General features: G+C 32.3%; 2 protein-coding genes across 2 annotated transcripts in view; one reads left to right on the top strand and one right to left on the bottom strand.

The window, feature by feature from the left end:
* The window catches only part of LOC138136387 (uncharacterized), a 36,672-nt gene extending 20,376 nt beyond the window's left edge, over positions 1–16,296 (bottom strand). The window contains exons 1-2 of the mRNA XM_069055563.1: positions 15,885–16,296; positions 11,222–11,315 (exon numbers count right to left, since the gene is read on the bottom strand). The gene's annotated coding sequence lies outside the window, so the exon portion shown is untranslated. The remainder of the gene's footprint in view (positions 1–11,221; positions 11,316–15,884) is intronic.
* Positions 1–24,145, top strand: part of LOC138136846 (E3 ubiquitin-protein ligase RNF126-like) — a 209,027-nt gene that overhangs the window by 144,733 nt on the left and 40,149 nt on the right. The window lies entirely within an intron of this gene.

The following is a 24,145-nucleotide window of genomic DNA, read 5'->3' on the forward strand; positions in this document are numbered from 1 at the left end:
TAATTTTGTAAATCAACTCTACTGCAGTTTCATTAAAATTGATGATGGGAGGTTTTTTGAAAACATACTGCAATATATTCAGTTTTCATTTTTAGTTTGTTTTTATTTCTTTCGCTAGATGCATTATGCATTCATCGCCTGATGCTTTGAGGTCAATTTTGTACAGTTTTTTAAGGTTTTTCAACTTTTACTCAGTTCCTTCTTCCGGATTAAAATCATCTGCTAAATTTTCCGTAAAGTGTTTGAAAGAATCATTTAGCAACGTCATGTCGAATTCGGAAATAACGAAATAAATAACGATAATGAATGGCGACAGATAGATTTCGATAAGATGAACATTCACCGTCTCTTTGTCAATTTTTTTTTATTTGTAAATTTTTCTTGTTGCCAGTTTTTGAAAAAAAAAAACAACTAATGTACAGTCATGTTCAGATAAAGCTGGGGCAATTTTATTTTTGGAGGGTAATGTGGGCTGAACTTGAACAATATTTCCATGATTTTTTGCTGCCAGAAAAAATAGCAGTTTTCATTTATTTGTCAACGTTGACATGTGATTATGCTTTTCAAAACAATTTTACCACAAAATTCCTAACGATAATAAAATAATAACCAGTCAATTGTTAATTTTAGCCAAAATATTTTTTTAAATAAAATATTAATTAATTAACTTCAAGTCACATTTAAACCCAAAAAAGAAGTTGCTCCAGATTTACATGAACACTTTGTGATATTATCTTCTTTGTCGTTTAAGATTACTGAATTACATATGTATGTATTATGTATATTTAATTCTAAGAATTTTGACATTATTTTCAGAGAAGAAATAAGAAACAAAATTCACATAATGTCGAGTTATAGTCCAGTCAATACAGAGTGTTCTCGAAGTTGAGGTGTTTCTTTTAACATGTGATAGTATGCGTTGTTTTTAAGAGTTTTAACCAAAATCACCTTAGTAAAATGTGTACGGCAATGAAGATACAATAAGTTAATTTTTTTGAAATTTTTGAAACCGGTCCTGCTCAAATTTGCGCTGATTTGTTAGAAATTGGAATTGACAAAAAAAAAATCTAATGAGCATGGACGTTAATCAAAACTACTGTCAGAGTTGTCACCTAATTAGTCGAAATGGCTTTATTATTAGGAAAATAATGAGCTCACAGATATGTTGCAAATGCATGGGCAATGTTATCACGTTATCAGAATGCATCTGCAGCATCCAGAGAGTATTGCAAAGCGATTTCCGGAAAGACACCATTCTGGGCCAGGTTAGTTATTAATCTAGTACAGCGGAGAAATGGACAGGACCGGACTTAAAATTTTAGAAAACAATAAAAATATACAATCAATTATCTCCGTTAATATAAACATAAAAAAGGGTCCGACCTTGCAAAAGGTCATGTAGTTCTGATTTTTTAATATGTTGTTTGGATCTCAGCCAAGAGTGAAAAACCAAATTTGCAACTTCGAAAGACGTGCGCGTTGCGTGGTAGCCAAAGAACAGCAAAATTTTCGCACTATTTTCAGTTTTTGCTCAATATCTCCTAAGATATGAGTCTCACAAAAAAAGTTGAAGTTACCTTTTTTAAACTAGATTAAATTCACTATAGTTTGAGACCACATCAAACTTTGTGCGCCCGGCAGTTTTCGAGATACAGCTCTTCAAAAATTGGGCATTTTTTCCAAGAAGTGAAAAAAAATTTTTTACGTCTCTAATTTTATTAAATATCGTCAAAAATACTCGCCCCATGAGAAAAGTCATGAGCAATGAACTTGAAGTATATTTATTTAGCTTTAGATTGAGATCTGACGGGCAGCTGCAGGTCCAATGCTTCTCTCAAAAGTGGCATATAACCGAAAACCTCAAAAAATGGAATTTGGGAAAAATCAATGAAAACAAGCTTTCAGCGCATCAAACATCATAGTCCAGTCAATATAAACATAAAAAAGGTTCCGACTTTGCAAAAGGTCATGTGGTTCTGATTTTTTAATATGTTGTTTGGATCTCAGCCAAGAGTAAAAGACCAAATTTGCAACTTCGAAAGACTTGTGCGCGCTGCCTGGTAGCCAAAGAACAGCAAAATTTTGGCACTATTTTCAGTTTTTGCTCAATATCTCCTAAGATATGAGTCTCACAGAAAAAGTTGATCTGACGGGCAGCTGCAGGTCCAATGCTTCTCTCAAAAGTGGCATATAACCGAAAACCTCGAAAGATGGAATTTGGGAAAAATAAATGAAAACAAGTTTTCAGCGCATCAAACATCACGACATAGGGCCTAAACCGATCAAATAAGTTATTTTAACGTAATTTAATATGTGTGGTTAACAACTTGAAGAGAGTCTGTGAAGTTGGTGGAGAAATACTACTGCCCTCAGCGCCAGACTTGTTCTGGTTCTGATTGTATGGAAAATCATCGAACACCCCAAGTATGCTCTTTTGGAACGGGTTCATGGAGCAGGTGACAAGTGGTCTTGATTTTGATCGCACCAAGAATTATTTTCCTCTCATTCATTGGCGCGCTTTAATTTGAGCTCCGGCGGGTACATGTCCTGGCATATACAAGTATGTTTATCATGAACCCCATTTTTACGGTTCACTATCCTAGCTCACTGCTGGAGATTCCACGCACATGTGCCAATCCACCGTAGCTTTTCATAAACCACATCAGCAATCAAAATTGACCATAGGCCGGGCCAAAATCGACGGATTGTAAAATTTTGTTCTATGAATATCTTAAACTCAGTTGGATCCATCCGCTGTTCTAGAGCCATCATATCTTGCAAATATAAGTGGGCACTCTTTGTGAAGAAATAGTGACCAACTGAATGAAAACAAGGTAGCATTTTATCGATAGTATACAGGTGAAGGTTCTTAATCACCCTGACGCTCTGCCTGGATGAATAGTTTTACGGGAGTAGACGTGTGAACATATTGGTCTCACAGCTTTGATTACCTTCCAAATTATGCAATGCAGTTTTGAATTTGGCTCTTAGGCTTTGGTAAGTCCTATTTTCCTTTACAAACAAGATGAGAGACCTCTCACTCTCACGTAGCTTATTCTCAGTTTCGGCTCTTTCTTTCCCAGTCAAGTCTACCTCATCCAAAATAATGCCAGCCAATATCAGATTAGTCAAAATGTGTGCTCGTACAGCTCGTGAATAGGCATGACCATTCAGCATCTTGTCCAGGCCTGGGATTTGTATAAATAGTCATAAATAACGCCTTCCAGCAACTCCCTGCCATTATTGCACCGATACAATCCATGAATGACATGAGGAGATGGAACTCTCCAAGCCTCACAACCACGCAGCTTAACTCAGAATGTTGGCCACCCTCAACAATATCTCTGGCCTTAAAAAACAGTGGTTGATCAAAAGTAACGAAGCAGGTTTTTTGAAAATGACCTTTACTTCTCTCACTGGCTTCAAAAGGTGATATGAACACTGTATCGTAATCAGTAGGTGGGGTGCGGATAAATGAGAGGAAAATAATTTTTGAGCTATAAAAATCAAGACCACTTGTCACCTGCTTAATGAACCCGTTCCAAAGGAGCATACTTGGGGTAGTTGATGATTTTTCATACAATCAGAACAAGTCTGGCGTTGAGGGCAGTATTTCTCTACCGACTTCACAGACTCCCTTCAAGTTGTTAACCACACATACTAAATTACGTTGATCGGTTTAGGCCCTATACGTGATGTTTGATGCGCTGAAAACTTGTTTTCATTTATTTTTCCCAAATTCCCTTTTTCGAGGTTTTCGGTTATATGCCACTTTTTAGAGAAGCAGCTGCCCATCAGATCTCAGTTTAAAGCTAAATAAATACGCTTCAAGTTCATTGCCCTTGACTTTTTACATGGGGCGAATATTTTTGATAATATTTAATAAAAAAAGAGAAATAAACAAAAAAATTTCACTTCTTGGAAAAAATACCCAATTTTTGAAGAGCTCTATCTCGGAAACTGCTGGACGCACAAAGTTTGCTTAGGCCTCAAACTGAAGTGAATTTAATCTAGTTTAAAAAAGATAACTTCAACTTTTTCTGTTAGACTCATATCTTAAAGCTTGTTTGACACGATGCTAAATTTTGTAGAAAATTTGTTAGAAAATGAGAGGACCAATGAACGATCAGGATCTGACAAAGACAGACTATGATCCTGATCGTTCATTGGTCCTGATCGAGGGTCTCTCTCATTTTCTAACAAATTTTCTACAAAATTTAGCATCGTGTTAAACAAGCTTAAGAGATATTGAGCAAAAACTGAAAATAATGCGAAAATTTTGCTGTTCTTCGGCTACCACGCAGTGCGCACAAGTCTTTCGAAGTTGCAAATTTGGTGTTTTACTCTTGGCTGAGGTCCAAAGAACATATTAAAAAATCAGAACTACATGACCTTTTGCAAGGTCGAATGTTTATATTGACTGGACTATTAGCGTTTCATTTTATGAAATATCCGCAATGACTTGGTTTTTTCATCTAGTTATACAGTTCTCAAACTCGAACATAGGCAATTAACATTGTATTGAACGTTTTTGCTGATTCCTGTTCGCCAATTGAACTTACAGGTAAGGCAATGGTATCAATAGAAAGATAAAATTTTTGCGCTTAAAATGATTTTTTTTATTTTAAAATACTAATTTAAAACTTAGCGATTTTTAAATATGACATGCCATGATTTTCAAATTGGGCAGCGTTTGTCAAAAAATTTAGTAATTTGTTGGGTTAAGTCAGCGAACTTCGGTAAATTACTGTCAAAATTATTTACGGAAAAATGAATAGTTACTCCATACAAATTAAGACAAATTTCTCTTAAAGTAAGTTTATGTAAATCGCGGATACTGAATATCCTCAGGAAGTACAAATATCCCTACAAGACACAGTGTCATCAACAGATTTTTGCTGTTGATGAAGAAAGTAAGAGTGAAATACAGGAGCGTGCTAATGATCGTCGCTTTCTGTCGACAATTTGCTTCACAGACGAATCTACCTTTACACTAAATAACGAACCAAATGTTCAAAACACGCGATATTGGGCTCAAGAAAACTCTCGAGTAAATATTCCTACTAGAACTCAGTATCCTCAAAAAATTCATATCTGAGCTGGGATTTTTAATAACATTTGAAATAAAGAGAAATTTAAATTCAGGAAATTATTTAGATTTATTATTAACTAAGGTACGGGGTGATCAAGAATGACTGAGTCTGTTGGTAACAATGAAATTTGGCAAATTTAAAATTTACCAACGAAGGTTAATTTTTGTAATAGTATAAACATAACCTGCATAACCAAGAATGTTTTTAATGTCATCTCAAGTTAAAAAATCCGGTCAGTGCGTGGTCAGCGCGATTTACTAGACAAAAATCACCAGTATTTTCAATTGTTTCATTGCCAACAGACTCAGTCATTGTTGATCACGCTGTAGAAACTGCATTGTAATTTTTTCAAAGAATTTATAATAAAAACTGCTTAAACTGTTAATTACTTTCATATTATAATTTAATTCTTTAATATAATTGATGTATCGAAATAATGGCATAATATCTATAAACTGAATGCACAGTGTTAATTGCCTATGTTCGACTTTGAGAGTGGACACCCGGTATGTATAAATGTTCTTATACAGATTCAAAAAGTTTCCAACATTTTGAAAAAAATCCAAACCAAAATTCAGTGCTTGCATTTACTAAATTGCGGTGTGATTAATAAGGACTGGAGTTGGCAATACAATTAAGAACATGTTTTTTCCGACGACCACTATGAAAAATGCGTAAATTCGCACAAATAACTATTACTGAAAGTTGGCTATTGCATGCAAATAGCGAACCCGTGTGCAATGAAACTGGTTAGCCAATCAGATACCTTCTAGCCTGTGCGCAATGAAATGATTGCACACAGTTGTAGTAACCATGGCCACCAATGTATGTTTTGTCCGCAGCTCTGTCGAATAATATTTCAAGTTTGAAGGGATGCCGAATATTAGCGGTTTTTTTTTTGTGGTCGTCGGAAAAATATCGTGTATACCACGCGTTGAAAATTCGATTTCACACTCGTTTGCTTAAGCCACGCGCCTACGGCTTGTGGCTCAATTCTGCAAACTCGTGTGAAATCTTTCATTTTCAATTCTTGATATACAATATACTATTAATCGAGTATTTGTAATACTGCAACCGTATATGTTTTTTTCTATTTTGCATCTATAACACAGTCACTATAACACTCAAACGGGTTTCGAAAAGGAGCTCTTTTCGATACGCGTTTCAAGAACATTCACTTAAATTTTTAATGTTGACAGTGACTCATAGTGAGTTGTTATTACGTAATCAGTGATCACTGCATTTCACGACACTTTAAATTCAAAACTTACAATTGTCCGTCTATTTACCAGCGTTACCAATCCTTATATTTGCCAAATATAATTTTCCTAGCATTATGTTTTGAACTTTTTTTAAATTTAAGGGGCAAAATGGAAAAAATATTGTACTATACTCGTTTTATAAGCCATTTTGTCGCACATGTTTGCTTTATAGCACTCGTGTCTTATAAAACTCGTATAATAAATTACTATTTTGGTAAATTTACAGATATCTGACGTAATATTAACAGTATCTAAATGATCTTTTTAGGCTCTCGAACAAATTCACCAGCATCTTTAATTTAATTTGAAATGTTAAATGTTACTTGTCGATGGTGCTGCTGTCAGTGTCAAGCTGTCAACAACCGTTGACTTCAGTTGTACCATTTTAAAAAAAATGCAGTATTACCAACTCAAACAGTCCTTCTTGATCACCCGGTACATAGTTTTCATGTACAGTCGCGGACAGAAAAAGTAGGACAAGTGTTATTATAAAATTTTGCTAAAATTGAGTTGAGTAAACCGAGCTTACTATAATGAATAAATAAATATTTTAATAGTAACCATAGAAAGAGTAAAGAGACTTACATTAGCGAAAAAACATTGTCCTACTGTTTTCTGTCCGCTACTGGATCTATATTAATTTATATTAATAAAAAAAATTTCGCTATTCGGCCTACCATATTTATGATACGACTGTTATCTTAAGGCTTATTCTAAATGATTGTAGTCGAAGAAGGCCATTCCCATGTTATTACATTTTTGCCGCTTTCATGTGTGTGTTTTGTCACTTTCACCGTCATTTTTTAGGTGAAAAGTGCGGTGATGAGGTTTTTATTTATTTTTGTTAAATTAACGATTGAATCCAGAAATATTGAGTTGTTTTGTAATCAATTTTAAAAATATACAGTTGTTTTGCACCCAATTTAACTTTCGTGTGTGAACGGTGTGTAGGTACTATGGCGGCCAAAAAATTTTGGCCGTCACTTTCTTGACGTTCCAGTAAAGTGTAAATAAACCTTTAGGAATCGTAACCCCACTTTCGATTCTTGTCATTTTGACAATCAATTTAAACTGTTTGAAGCTCAGATATTCCAAAAATCCGACATGAATGAACAAAATTAGAGCAATCGTACATAGATAACCTGAGGTAAACGTTCTGTGTAGTAGAAATGACAAAATAATTTTGAGTTTTGAAATTTACAACCCAAAAAATAACGTTCATAATCAAGACGGTAATCATGATGACAATAAAGTACGGATTACATTTTTTTTTTTTGAATTGACAGACAATGACGGCCAAAATTTTTTGGCCGGCATAGTACTCGCTTATTCACATCATTTTAATGTTTTTTTATGTGGAGCGGCAACCATAAATTTGACATTCAGTTTTCACGCCTACTTTGACTACAATCATTTAGAATAGCCTTGTATAAGTCACGCGAGAAAAAGTTTAGACCTTGAGGAGGTAGGCCGAATAGCGACATTTTTTTATAGTTATTTAATAAAAAATAAAATATCAATTTATTTTTATTAAAATTTAACATTAAATAACATTTTTAATTTACAATGCGAAAATTTCCGATAATAATGCGGAAGCTGGAAAAGTGCCCCGAATGCTTGCAGCGTTTCCACGTTGAATGGCAAGGGAAATCCTCTCAAAAAGGAATTTAATTATTTTACCGTTAACTTTTAGTCTCATAACCCACAATTTTGTCGCTCTTAATGTTACGTCAGATATCTGTCAAATAAACCAACAAAACATATAAGGTTACAGTGTTGCAAATAGCCGAATAAAAAATGTTCTCTATTGTATTGACAACAGTCCTTCTTGATCACCCTTGTATATTGTCATCTTTTGCTTTCCCTTAGCCGCATTATATCTTCTCCAGCGTCAAACGAATAACTAATGGTTAAAAGAAAAAAACGAAAGAGACATATCTTATACAAAAAAAGTACAATCAGAATAATTTGTCAATTACGTCTTTTATTTCTCGATATCTTCTGCAAATAAATACTTTATTGATAAATTATCTGTCTAAAATGTCTAGGCAATTTTTGAAGTGAAAACTTTTTTAGGCGCACCACATACATTTAATTACTGGGCAGTGAATTAGTTTCATGCATCACGTTCGCAGCTGGCAGCCCGTCACGTTCGCGGCAAGCTAAAATCTCGGGAGTCGAGTTTAGCGGAGCGAGCGAAAAACAATCAACTGTGCGTCACTTGTCAATTTTAAATTTTCATTGTACGTTGTGTTATGACCTGAGTGACCTCAGTGCAGAGCTGCAGGAGTAACTGTATATACAGTGCGTTCGTAAAATTCGGAATAAATTCGATAAAACTGAAAGTATTAATTTCTCAGAAAAATCATTGAACAGGTCAACTTCGTTTTTAAAAAGTGCATATTGTTCAGTACTTTGCTTATATTGAAAGCTTGTCATCTCCTAATAATGACGTCATCAATAATTTTTTTAAATAACAACCGCCATTTTTTTCTTATTTTTCTTGTACGCCTTCGTAGTACCTAAACGGTCAATGAAAAAAAATTGACAACTTACATAACAATTTTTTTGAGAAAATGACAAATTTTACTTTAAAAAATTTAATTTAATTTTTAACTTAAATTTCTTTTTCAATAGATTTAGTTACAATGGAAGGTTTATTTTAATAGACCAAACAATTTAGAACGATTTGCGGTAGAGAATTCGCACTGAAACGGAACAAATAAGCCCTAACATTATTGAGCGCAGTGTACAAAGTGCCGGTGAGTGCCAAATAGTTGGCGGGAGGCAACTTCAACATTTGCGTTAAATTTTATTGTTAACCTAAGATGTTTGTTTGATTTTGTTTGAGGTCTATTAAAATTTTTACATTAAAAATTAAGCTAAATTTTGTAAGTAAAATTTGTCATTTTCCCAAAAAAAATTGTTATGTAAGGTATCAATTTTTTTCATTAGTCGTTTAAGTACTAAGAAGGTCTATCAGAAAAAGATGAAAAAAGTGATGGTTGTCATTTAAAAAAAATATTGATGACGTCATTATTAGGAGACGACAAGCTGTCAACTTAAATAACGTACTGTACAACATGCACTTTTTAAAAAGAAAGTTGACTTCTTCGAGGATTTTTCTCAGAAATTAATACTTACAATTTTATCGAATTTATTCCGAACTTTAGGAACGCACTGTAGGTATATACAGTATATTTCACGAATGATAATGAGCCTGACGTAATTTAAAATGCAACTCACACTATATTTCCGAAAAAAGCTGGCTGCTTAAATTAAAATGTCCGACTTTTTTTGAAAATGTATTGTGGGTTGCATTTATTATTCCGTCAGGCTCATTATCACTCGCGAAATAACCTGTATAGTTTTATACAGTGTGGAAACTACTTATGGAATAAATTCACTAATTTCAAAACAAATGACAATTGTCGAAAACGCTGAAACAGGTCAATTTGTATTTCTCATAATGCTTATTCTAAGTTGCTTGACTTGTTCATGACGTCATCCATTTTTGAGTTATGACGTCATCACCATTTTTTTAAAATGCCATCTCCCACTTTTTTCTTCTTTTTCTAATAGACCTTCCTACTACCTAAACGATGAATGAAAAAAATTTGGTAACTTACATAACAATTTTTTTGAGAAAATGACAATTTGTACTTCAAAAATTTAATATAATATGTGGGGATAATTGTATTTGGAAAGCTGCTAATTTGTTATTGTTTTGAATTATTGAATGTAATTGTACGCCCAACTAGATAATACATAAACTTAGTAATATCAATATAATTTACTAGATTTCATGACATTGTTTGCAATTCTAATTTATGACAGACTCACTACTTGTTTGATGATCCCTAAATAAGTTTTGATAAAAAAATTAATTTATGATTCATTTGAATCCAAGTTATCAACAAATGTCATTGTTAGATTTATGTAGAAATTAAATTCGAGACGAACAATATCCACTGACAATCGCTGGAATGCTTTCGTTCAGTAAAATTAAATAATTTACGTACAGTCGATGGACAAATAAAACTGGGACAAAAATGACAATCACATAAGTCAAAATTTACAAATTTGCATCGTTTAATTACGGCTTTATCACAAATAGGTTAACTTTGGTATGACATATTATATAGACACTGACAAATATATTGACAATTCGATACCCTGATTTACATAGATCAAATTTTAAGTGTCCCAGTTTTATTTGTCCATCGACCGTACCTAATATTAATATAATCTGTTTCAAAATCAAATATCCACCAACACTGCCTCGAAAATACAGTCGACAACGTCGACAACTTTTGTTTTTAGTGTATCTGCAAGTGTCAGAAAAAAGTGGGGTTATGAAAAAAAACTGTTGACAGTCGTTTTGATCGTAGTTCATCATGTTTTTTTATTCTGATTTTATTATTTCACTCAAAAGGTAGGATATGGTAGTACCTTTTTGTACATAATAATTATTTTGTATTACGTAAATAAACTCAACAATGCAATGTCAAATTTTGGCAGAAGTTTGGGCCAACCCAAAAAAATTGAAACTTATTCTAGGGATTTTTTTTCTGCCAACATAATTCAACAGGGAGTGGATTTTTGATTTTGAAGCAGATTGTATGAATATATATTTTATCTTTTAATTTTAAAAATATCATGAAACTGCTGCACATTTTTTTACAATTTCCTATAGGCTATTCATTGAAAACTTTAATCTTAAGAAATGTCACGTGTAAGTGATAACATTACAGAGAAAGAAGACGTAAAATTAAAAAGAAAAACACAAAAGTTAATCAAAATTTATTTCTGTTTAACACTGGAACTCTATATGAAAGCAACGTAAATTTAATGAAAGATTCTTACCTTAGATGGCATTATTGAATAAAATATTGGTCCAGAGAAAGCAACAATGGAATCGCCCAAGAAAAACCAATCCAGTTTTTGGGCTTGCGGTTCACTGAAACGAAAATAAAACTGAGAATTGATGAAAACTTGATGCATATAAGACCTTTCTCAACTCGCGCCCCAAAGAAAAAGAGGAAACGAGATCGTATTTGGATGTGTAATTTTGAAGAAAAAAAATCTAGCTTAAAAAATATTCAAGAAAAGACAACTTAAAGTGGACCAATCAGAGATCTACATCTTCAGGTGTGTTTGCCGTAATTTTACGTTACTTTGATTTCATTTAAAAAAAAAAACATTTTAATAAATATGTATTCCAACTGTAAAAAAACGATGCTTGGCCATGACACTGACAGATTTCATCCTGTATATCTGAAGAAAAGTTTGGTTAGGAATTTTGAAGTCACATGTTGCCATACTCATGTTCCGCTTTTAATAACTAATAAATAAATTAAATATAACCTGTTTCAAAATCAAAAATCCACCAACACTACATTCTACTTCGAAAATACAACCGACAACGTCGCCAACTTTTGTTTTTAGTGTGTCTGTAAGTGTCAGAAAAAAATGGGGTTATGAAAGAAAATTGTTGACAGTCGTTTCGGTCGTAGTTCATAGTGTTTTTTTTTATTCTCATTTTATTATTTCACTCAAAAGGTATGATATAGTAGCTACGACCTTTTTGTACATAATAATAATTTTGTGTTACGTAAATAAACTCAACAATTCAATGTCAAATTATGGCGGAAGGGGGGGCCAACCCAAAACTAATGAAACTTAGTCTAGAAATTTCTTTTTTACTGCCAACATAATTCAACAGGTGGTTGATTTTTGATTTTGAAACAGATTATACATAATCCACGTAATTGAAAAATTTGTTTCAAAATTTGTTTTTTGAAACAAATTTTTCAATTACGTGATCCTTTCTCGATATTATCTGCAAATAATTACTTTGTTGATAAGCTATCTATGTTTAGACCATTTTGTAACAAAAAAGTTTGTATTATGTTGACAACCTTTTTTCGAGTACTGCTTAAGATAAACAATTATTGATATCAAAATCACACCTGATCCTCTTATTAACCGTTGGACTCAAGTGAAGTATTGTTTGTTTTTGAAGATTATCAAATGTTTCAAAGTTTTTTCGATTAATAATAAACTTCTTCATTAAGCCACGTACAACTGAATTCGTTTTCAAACATCCCTTGTATAATTCGACTGTTTCAAATCATAATAATATCGTGCGTTCATTTAAATTTATCCTCAAAGTAGCCGTTGAAGAGTCGATTGTGGACACACTATACGGATTACGGATCAACTGTTTAAATCTTTTTACACAAGTGGTGCGTTCACAATCGACTCTCCAACGCCAAGTTTGATGATAAATTTAAATGAACGCACGATATTACCTCAGTCCTGAGGACTGAAGAAAATTTAAAGTACACAATCCAGGCAAGGCATCAGCAAACAGTAAGAGACTCCAACTTATTTCGCTAGCCAATTGCTAGCTAGTTTATTTTATCCTTGAAAAAATATTTACCTCGGTTATCGAAAATATGCGATTATCAGCTTATCTATTTGAAACTGTTCCAAGAAATTGGCTAATTCAGTTTTTCCTTATATCATGCTCTCAAATAAACACTTCAAAGTATCTACCGTGCGATCAACAATTACTTACTTAGATAAGGGACAGCTATGACTTTGACAATGTCAGATTTTTCGTATCTTTGATAACTTTAACTAAAACGTCAAACAACTGTCACTATGAATGAAATTTTAACGCAAAAATGATTTTTACATAAAAGATTCATCATTGAATCTTACTTTCTAATGGTGTTTTCAAGCACGGAGAATGAATATACAGGGCTGTTGCCTGTTTGGCAATTTTTTTTTTAATTTTGCCTTCTTGGAGGCAAATTTCTTGAGTGGTCTGAGAAATACGGTTATAGCTTATAACATATCATAAAACATAAGAAATGGACTGGAAGGCCAACACTACGTACTCCAGATGCCACAGCAAATGTTTAGTGGAGAGTCGTTAGATTTATACCCCGAACGAAGTCGCCAGTGATCAAATTATCATTTTATCTTTTGAAATGTGTTTTCGACATTACATGCTAAAATGTTTACCTTTTGTTTTTTCTCGCTTTTTATTTTTAAATTTTTTTAAATAAATTGTTTTAAAATTTTTAATACATGTGTTTTTTATCTGTAAAGTTAAGGTTTCAAATCCTAAAGTGATTTTTTTTTGGCAAAGCATATTTGAGGTATCAGGTGCGAAAAAGAGCTGACAGGTACAAAAAAAGGTAGTGAAGGGGTGAGCGGAAACTTTTCAGTGACAATTTACCATAATAATTGAGCTGTTAATTTGGTGCTGTCTGCTCTGCAAAATATTACAGTTTCGTGATTACAAACATTTTTTTGTGTTACATAGTTATTTAGTTTTACTTCCATATACAATTTTCTGCAAATAGTGTCAATAAGGTATTTGATTTTCTTGACGATCATACAGTAATGTAGGTTTTCTTGCACGTATTGTTTTATTTATTGCGTTAGACGTATTTTCAATTGCAGCTTTTCTTTGAAAATGGATGTATCGAACGATAACGATAATCAGCATGAAAATGTCTGTTTCGTATGTCGAAAAATTGGATCAAACTCCGAATCGAGTTCAGACTTGGGAGAAATAATAAAAGTTATGAGGGGATTACATACTCTAAGAAATGCTTCTGCAGAAAGAGAGGATGGGTTATTAGAATTTTTGAATTCTTCAGAATTTGTTTATGGTCATTCAACATGCCGTCAAAAATACATTCACAATAAGTACATTCACAAATACAGTGTGAAAACTTTAAGTGGAATAAATATCATAACTTGGACATAGGTAATTTTTGTAAAAAATTCCGAAACAGGTCGATTTTTGTTTTTCCTTGCCCACATTTTGGCGTAAGTATATGGTTTTTGCATATCTGCTCCCGGAAGTTAGCAACCACCCTAACTTTTTTTTTTCAAATGGAAGGGTATGCCAAGTGAAAGGCTACTTATCAAGGACTACAACGCACCATTTGTTTCCTTAATATTTTCAAAGCTTACGTGCTAAAAAATAAAAACCAATTTTATAATTTGGAGACATTTTAATGCAACAAATGTTCAAAATGAACACCGTTTCTTTCTTGGCAAATTGCAAATCGATAGTAACATGCATTCCTTAGGTTCTGTAACATTTCCGGTGGGATTTGCCTAATTTCATGCCTAAAACTGAACAGTATTGAAAACCCTAAGCAACGTATTAGGTATGAAATTAAGAAAATCTCACCGGAAATGTTACAAAACGTAACGGGTACATGTTACTATCGATTTGGAATTTGCCAAGAAAGAAACGGTGCCCATTTTGAACATTTGTTGCATTAAATAGAATTCTTCTTGTAAAATTGGTTTTTATTTTTTAGCACGTAGGCTTTGAAAATATTCAGGAAACAAATAGTGCGTTGTATTCCTTGCGAAGAGAGCTTTCAAACGAGGTATTACTGGGCATACTCTTACATTTGAAAAAAAGAAAGTTAGGGGTGGTTGCGCACTTCCGGGACGAGATATGCAAAAACCATATGTATCAAAATGTGGGCAAGTAAAATATATTGTCAACGGAGCACATTAATGGATTACATGGATTACATTGCAGTGCAGCTTGTTCAGAGTGCAGTGGTAATAGTTGTTTGAACGCTTCTCCAATTTTACAAATGAACGAATTTGAAGACGGAGATATTGAAGACAATTTGTATATTTTTCATTTCAGTAATTACCAATTAGGTATGTTATTCACGAATAAATGTGTTTCTATAAATAAGATGTAGGTATAACGTTTTTAGTCAGGTTACAAAGGTTCTGTCCGCCATTTTAGTTTTTTCATTTTTAAATTTGCAAGTTTTGACCTTGAATCATATTTACCAATCTCAAAAACATAAATATCCATATGACTAAAATTGTTGTAGTTACTTTAGATTCATTTACAATTATTTCTGGAATTTTTCAATAAACAAAGATCGGCAAATTCTAATTGGTAAACATTTTATTATTGGGTTTTAACAATACAATGCAAAAAACACCATGAAAATGTATTCACTGGTGCCCTCGTTCGAGGTTTTCCACTTTTTAGGTCTAACGACACTCCACTAGTTAGCCAACAACTAAAAATTGTTTTTATTTAAATAGAGTTTATCCTCTAGCAGACATACGTCCAAAATCTCAGGGGTTTCTTTGGTCCAAATAATTGTTGATCGCACCGTATTTAATACAGTGTAACATTTAAAAGTTCGTAGAAAAAAAGCTTGTATGATATTCATGTGAAAAATGCATAAATTGAACACTTTTAAGTTAAAATGTCTGAATTTTTAGACTACAACAGAAGGTATAGTCTTTGCCAAAACCAAATAACCACCAACACTGCATTCTACCCATGAAATCAACCGGCAACGTTGTGTACTTGGATTTGATAGCATCCTAGTAATATCAAAATTGCCATTATACACTTAGTGTTATTTTGTTTTCACCAACTTAATTCAACAGGTGGTGGTTATTTGGTTTTAGCACGACCTATATATGTAAGCGAAATAAAAAAATATATTACCTCAGTGTTGAGGGTTGAAGAAAACTGAAAACACGCAATCCAGGCAGGGCAACAAGAAGCAGTGACAGACGACAGACTCCAACTTATTTCACTGGCCGTCGGCGCAGATCTAAGTGGTAAGAGCAAATACTCCAGCAAGATTATTTTATCACAGATTTTTTTTAATCTCGATTATCGAAAGTATGCAGTCATCATTTTATTTATTTGAACTATAAATCTGTTTCAAAATCAAAAATCCACCAACACTGCATTCTACCTCGAAAATACAACCGACAACCTCGCCAACTTTTGTGTTTAGCGTAGAGGGGTTTTTAGTGTGTCTGAAGTGTCAGGAAAAAGTGGGGTTATGAAAGAAAACTGTTGACCGTCGGTTTGGTCGTAGTTCATCGGGTTTTTTTATTCTCATTTTATTGCTTCACTGAAAAGGTACGATATGGTAGTTCAACCTTTCTATACATAATAATTACTTTGGGTTACATAAATAAACAACAATTAAATATCACATTTTGGGCCAACCCAAAAAGATTAAACTAATTCTAGGGATTTTTTTTCTGCCAAAATAATTCAACAGGTGGTGGATTTTTAATTTTGAAACGAATTATATAATCCTTTTTTTTTAACAATTGTCAATGTCAAAATTCCCTTAAAGACCAGGCTATACCACCATAAAACCCTTCGTTTCGGAACACCTGTATCGTAAAATCTCCCTAGATCAAGTTTGAGGTTATGTCAGAAAAGTTTCAGGTGTAAGCAAATTTTATGCCAAAAGACAAGAAATAAAGACGATAATGATTATGAAAAATGCAACTGAACAGCTAAACAGCTAAATGGTAATTTATTTAATAGGGAATATAAGCAGTTTATTCATTTTCAGAATCAGATTCAAAATTTTTCATTTAAAATTTTGAAGTGGGATTTCTACTTGTAAAGTAACGCTTAAGGTATAAGATTATATGGCAGCACTAAAATTATCCCAATAATGGAAACCAATATTGGCGTTAAGATGGTTGTCTCGGCTCGTGCATCCCTTTTCCTTCGTTCAGGGCAGGGATTAAAAATTTGTGATACAACATGTTTTTGATGTTTATTGTAAATTTTGTTATTGTAATGAAATTCCCTTTAGTACTTTGTGTCTTGAAAACAGTAAAGATGATTTGTAATAGTATTGTATATTTAATAAATAAATATAATTTCGTCGGTACGCATTTGTTTTGAGGCCGGCTCTGGAATTCACAACAGAGAATTGCTTGTAGCATGATTTATGGTTGGGCTGACCGCCTACTGCAATTGCGACAAAAGGGACGTTTATCTCCGGTCAAATACTTTTAAAGGGCCATATAATCTTATACCTTAAGCGTTACTTTACTAGGTGTATCTGAAATACGTGTGTTAATTTTAATCAGTGGAAGAACCCACCAATTCATGAAACTTTTCTGTATAACATTTTTATGAAAAAGCATTACAAATTGATTTAAAATTTGGAATAAATTACCCATTAAAGTGTATACCCGCCAATGGATAAGGGCGAAAATGTTCTGTTGTGATAGAAACGGGGCGTTGTTCAAAAGTAAAAATTAAATAATTAAGATTTAAATTCTCATGGTTACAAAAAGTAGAAACTAGTTAATCACACAAAACAACTCATTTGGTAAAAATTGAGGGGAAAACAATCTTGGAATACTTCTGTAAATTTTGCAAAATGTTATAGAGAAAAGTTTCATAAATTGGCGAGTTCTTTCACTGGTTAAAATTAACACACGTATTTCAGATACACCCTGTATGTTTGGTTCTTTCAGATTCAGATTTAATTAACATCTGACACTATTCCTTTGTAAAAAAACGAGTTTTCCTGTTGTTTTTTTAATGCTACATGGTTTAATTTACATTAAAATGATGATAAAAGAGAGGTTATGTATCTGAAGAAAATGTCAAGTATACGAACTAAAAGGTCGACGTGCGTTTATAAATGAGCGAGAAAATCACGGCCTGCTCGAACACAATATTATTTGAACGCTCGATACATGTTTTCGCTATCATGATTTGTTTTAGATCTCTCTATTTTCCTTAGAGATCAATGATGTGAAAATCTTCTGGCATTTTCGTTACTCAATTTACTGTTATGATTAGTATAACTTATTAACTTAGTCTGGGCTGCATAGAAGATTCAAAACGTTGCACGCTAAATGTTGTCGCCACAAATTTAAAAGTAATTGCGACATTAGTTGCCCAAGCATCTTCACATCAAAATAGCTGACATACAATTGACATTTTACGTTGAAAACCTAATAAGAATAACCATCAATTCACTGAAACGAAATTCAAAATACTTAAGTAAATATATCGTTATTGTTATTGCTTTCATGAAAAATAATATATAATAATTAATAATAGTTATTTATGCAATAAGTATCGATATAAAAAAGTACTTTTTTAGAAGTCGGTGCTCACGTGTAAATATTTAGAGTTCTTTTACAACCATTTCCAAAAAAATAATGAAAGTGATAAAAAGTATGTATATAAATTTTATTTCGCTTCATAGTTGGTGGAGTTCCATAATTTTGTAAATCAGCTCTACTGCAGTTTCATTAAAATTGATGATGAGAGGTTTTTTGAAAACACTGCATATATTCAGTTTTCATTTTTAGTTTGTTTTTATTGCTTTCGCTAGATGCATTATGCATTCATCGCCTGATGCTTTGAGGTCAATTTTGTACAGTTTTTTAAGGTTTTTCAACTTTTACTCAGTTCCTTCTTCCGGATTAAAATCACCTGCTAAATTTTCCGTAAAGTGTTTGAAAGAATCATTTAGCAAAGTCATGTCGAATTCGGAAATAACGAAATAAATAACGATCTGTTATTATGAATGGCGACAGATAGATTTCGATTTTTTTTAATTTGTAAATTCTTCTTGATGCCAGTTTTTGAAAAAAAAAACTAATGTACAGTCATGTTCAGATAAATCTGGGGCAATTTTATTTTTCGAGGGTAATGTGGGCTGAACTTTGAATAATATTTCCATGATTTTTTGCTGCCAGAAAAAATAGCAAATTTCATTTATTTGTCAACGTTGACAGGTGATTATGCTTTTTAAAACAATTTTACCACAAAATGCCTAATGATAATAAAATGATAACCATTCAATAATTGTTAGATTTAGCCAAAATATTTTTTGAAATAAAATGTTAATTAATTAACACTTCAAGTCACATTTTAAACCCAAAAAAGAAGTTGCTCCAGATTTACACGAACAAGTGAAATTGAAAGTTACATTACAATTACAACCGTTGTTCGAGATTTAGGTATTTGAACATGATTGTACTTGACGGTGGTGTTTTTTTCTAAAATTATGTTTGTTTTTAAATCGCTCACATTCTTTTGGCAAACGAAAATTCTAAACCGAGACAAGAAATTTTCGTAGCCCAAATTTGTGATTTTATCTTCTTTGTCGTTTAAAGTTACTGAATTACAACATATGTACACTCACCGGCACAAAAAACGACTCATTATGATTTCTTTAATAAATGATCTTGAAATTATATTTGTGCTTATTTTTCTTTATTATAGTTAAATTGGGATATTTTCAATGATCGGGAGTGCTATGGCCACCATGACAACCGAATTGTTTTGTTTAAATAAATTATTAGAAAATTTGCGTTTTTCCACGGTGTGTTTTTGTCGGTTGATTTACGTGTTAAAAGATTTAATGTGACAATACGAGATACTAATTTAAAATGCTGTTCAAATTTTGGCAATTTTTCATAACATAAAATTTTTTCGGGAAAATTACTTTTTTTTTTCATTAAAATTTTATTTGCTGTGTTCAATGTTTTGTTTGTCGGATATTCTTTGACAAAGAATAACTTAAATAACACTTATCAATACAACATGATATCAAAAATTTTTTCTAAAACAATGAATTAAAGTAACGCTTAAGGTATAAGATTATATGGCAGCACTAAAATTATCCCAATAATGGAAACCAATATTGGCGTTAAGATGGTTGTCTCGGCTCGTACAGCTGCATCCCTTTTCTTTCGTTCAGGGCAGGGATTAAAAATTTGTGATTGAACATGTTTTTGATGTTTATTGTACATTTTGTTATTGTAACGAAATTCCCTTTAGTACTTTGTGTCTTGAAAACAGTAAAGATGATTTGTAATAATATTGTATATTTAATAAATAAATATAATTTCGTCGGTACGCATTTGTTTTGAGGCCGGCTCTGGAATTCACAACAGAGAATTGCTTGAAGCATGATTTATGGTTGGGCTGACCGCCTACTGCAATTGGGACAAAAGGGACCTTTATCTCCGGTCAAATACTTTTAAAGGGCCATATAATCTTATACCTTAAGCGTTACTTTACTTAATTATATTAATAAAATTCAAAGTGAGTCGTTTTATGTGCCGGTCAGTGTATTATGCAGTATGAATATAAAGTTTGGAACAAAATTCATAGTAGCGTTATGTGATGTTTTTTGGAAAATCGCACGGACAGGTCGAATTTATTTTGAAAAATGCCATCCTGTGACGTACAACTTGTTTAAATGACGTCATTGGTTTTTGCGCAATGAGGTCATAACCAATTTTTTTAAATGACAACCCTCACTTTTTTCATTTCTTTCTGATAGACCTTCTTACTAACTAAACGATGAATGAAAAAAATTGGTACCTTACATAACAATTTTTTTTGAGAAAATAGCAAATTTTATTTTAAAAAATTAATTTAATTTTTTATGTAAAAATTTTAATTGATCTCAAACAAATACAAACAACCATCTAAGGTTAACAATAAAGTTTAACGGAAATGTTGAAATTATTCCCTGCCAACCATTTGTACACTGCGTCCAAAAATGTCAGGGCTTTTCGTTCCATTTTAGAGCGAATTCGCTACAGTCAATCTTCTAAATTGTTTGGTCGATTAAAATAAACCTTATGTTTTAAATAAACCCATAAAAAAAAATTACATTAAAAATTAAATTAAATTTTTGAAATAAAAGTTGCCATTTTCTCAAAAAATTTAACACTTTCGAATAAATTAAATCATATTTTATTTTTTTCTCGATTTTTTTCTGATGTAAGTGTCAACTTTTTTTACACATTCAAATGTAGAAAAAAAAGCTTTACAAGAATAGGCTAAGAAATGTATAGTGTACTATTAAAAAAAAAAAAGTTGACTGTCTTAACTTTGACATATGTCATCGTAGAGAAGATTTGACAACGTCATCTATTGTAGTTTCATAAGTGATTTACAAATATACAGGGTGTCCCAAAAAAAAAAGACGAGTCCATAGCTCCCTTATTTATCGGACGATTTTAATTATCTATACACCAAATTAAATGATTGTTAATAGGCTACAAAACGGCTTAATAAATTCACGTATAGCTCCAAGGGCTTCAAGACTAAACTGTCAAAATATTTTTTTCAAATGGGATTACATACTTTTCTTTAGTAATTCTGATAGAGATTTTAATTCTGAAAACAACAAAATATCACAAGTATAACTTGACATAAAAAAAATAATACTAACTTTTGAAACAAATGACGAGCACCAAGCGAAAAGCTATCAAAATGCATGGCGTTACAATGTAATAAAATAACCAAATTAAGGTAGCTGGAAAAGCAAATGACAAATAATAACATTTGGGATTGCGCAGATATGCCGCCAATGTTTAGAGCAAAATGGAACATAGACGATAGTAGCGTTTTTTTGCATTTTTTTTTTTGTGAATTTTTGGTATTTAAGTGTATACTCGTACTTGTGACACACTGTTGTTTTCAGAATAAAAATATCTATCAGAATTACTACAAAAAAATATGTAATCCCATTTGAAAAAAAATATTTTGATATTTTACCCTTGAAGCCCATGGGGCTATACCTGAATTTATTAGGCCACTTTGTAGCCTATTAACAACCATTTAATTTGGTCTACAGATAATTAAAATCTTCCGATAAATAACGGAGTTATAGACTCGTCTTCTTTTTTGGGGACATCCTGTATATGGTTTGCTGTACTTTTTTTCTTAAAATAAAAAAGATATAGGGACGCGAATACCAATCTGAATTACTCGGTATGTTTTGTTGGTATATTTACAGATATCTGACGTAACATTAACAGCATCAAAATGGTCTTTTTAAGCTTTCGAACAAATTCACCAGCATCTTTAATTTAATTTGAAATGTCAAATGTTACTTGTCGATGGTGCTGCTGTCAGTGTCAAGCTGTCAACAACCGTTGACTTCAGCTTAAAATTTAAAAATAAAATGCATTATTACCAACTCAAATAGTCCTTTTTGATTACCCGGTACATAGTTTTCATGTATAGTCACAGACAGAAAAAGTAGGAGAAGTGTTATTATGAAATTTAGCTAAAATTGAGTTGAGTAACCCGGGCTATAATGAATAAATAAATATTTTAATAGTAACCATAGAAAAAAAAAACAGACTTACATTAGCGAAAAAACATTGTCCTACTGTTTTCTGTCCGCGACTGTATCTATATTAATTTATGTATATTAATAAAAAAAATGTCGCTATTCGGCCTACCATATTTATGGTATGTACGAGTGTGTTGTGTTATCCATAAGTCACGCGAGAAAAAGCTTAAATCTTGAGGACGTAGGCCGAATAGCGACATTCTTTTATAGTTATTTAACTATTTTACCGTTAATTTGTACTCTCATAACCCACCATTTTGTCGCTCTTAATGTTACGTCAGATATCTGTCAACTAAACCAACAAAACATCTAAGGTTAGAGTGTTGCAAATAGCCGAATAAAAAAATTTTCTCTATTGTATTGACAACCCAAACACTCCTTCTTGATCATCTTTTGCTTTCACTTAGCCGCATTCTATCTTCTCCAGCGTCAAACGAATAACTAATGGTTAAAAGAAAAAGACGAAAGTGACATATCTTATACAAAAAAAGTACAATCAGAATAATTTGTCAATTAGGTCATCCATTTCTCCATATTTTCTGCAAATAAATACTTTATTGATAAGTTATCTGCCTAAAATGTGTACACATTTTTTTATTATGTTGATAACCTGTTTGCTGAGTACTGCTTAAGATAAGAAATTGATATCAAAATTCCACATTATCCTCTTATTGACCGTTGACCCAAAGGAAATATATTTGGAGATTTTCAAATGTTTCAAAAAATTTTTCGATTAATAATAAACTTCTTAATTATGCCACGTATAACTCAATTAGTTTTCAAGCGTCCTTCGTATAATTCAAATGTTTCACATATGTAGTCTATTTTTTAATCAAACAACCACGACCTGTTGAGTTAGGTTTGTAAATATAAAATTTTACTAAAATTAGGGAATTTAATGATATCTATTCGCTATACCAGCCAACGTCGGTCATTTTTAATGTCCTTGCAAGTACGCAAACTCGCAGCTAAACTTTGAGCGTGTTATTAAAAATGCCTCGCAAAGTAAGACATTTATTAAACTCTCAAATTAATTGTTATTAACTTTATTAACATGCTGCGCTACTAATATCTCTAATAACCTCAATTTTTATATGATGAGATGTTTCACCCTATGTCAAAAGTGTACTATGGCGGCCAAAAAATTTCGTCCGTCATTTTTCCGTCATTTCAAAAAAATCGGTGTAGTCCATTCCTTATTGTCATTATGATTGATGTTTTTACTTGTCACTTTTGAAAGTCAAGCAAAATGCCATCGGTATCAAATTTTAATAAAATTAAAATAGTAACTCTTGACAAAGAGGAATGTCCCAAGCTCAGATTTCGATGGACCTTCGTATACTTAAAAGTACAATTTCGTCCATTCTTCAGAAATGGAGACAAAATGGAACTATTGATATTGAAAGACGCCAAGGCTCAGGGAGGCCTAGCACATCTACTGCAGAAGAAGATAATATGCTTCTCAATAGATTACGCAATAGTCCTTTTATGACGGCTGTTGAAGCAGTAAATACAAGCAAATACAAAATACAAGGAGCGGTCAATTGTCGGCAAACATATGGGCATGGATTTCAGTAGATAGCCTCGGGCTAATGTTGCATGTAGAAGATTGGCTCTCTGTTTGGTACTTTAAAAAATAGTCGCAAGTCTGCCTCTAGCGCCACTAGCGGTGGTGTGGTGATTTTGTAAGAGTAGAACTTGTCCTTTGTATTTACAAAATTTGAACTGATGGACTGAATGACAGATTGTCAAAATGACAATAACGATAAAAAAAGCGAGGTTATTGGTGCTTAAGGGTAGTTTACACTTTATGTCAGGGCCT

The sequence above is a fragment of the Tenebrio molitor genome, chromosome 8 (genome assembly GCF_963966145.1).
Source record: "Tenebrio molitor chromosome 8, icTenMoli1.1, whole genome shotgun sequence".
Lineage (NCBI taxonomy): Eukaryota > Metazoa > Arthropoda > Insecta > Coleoptera > Tenebrionidae > Tenebrio > Tenebrio molitor.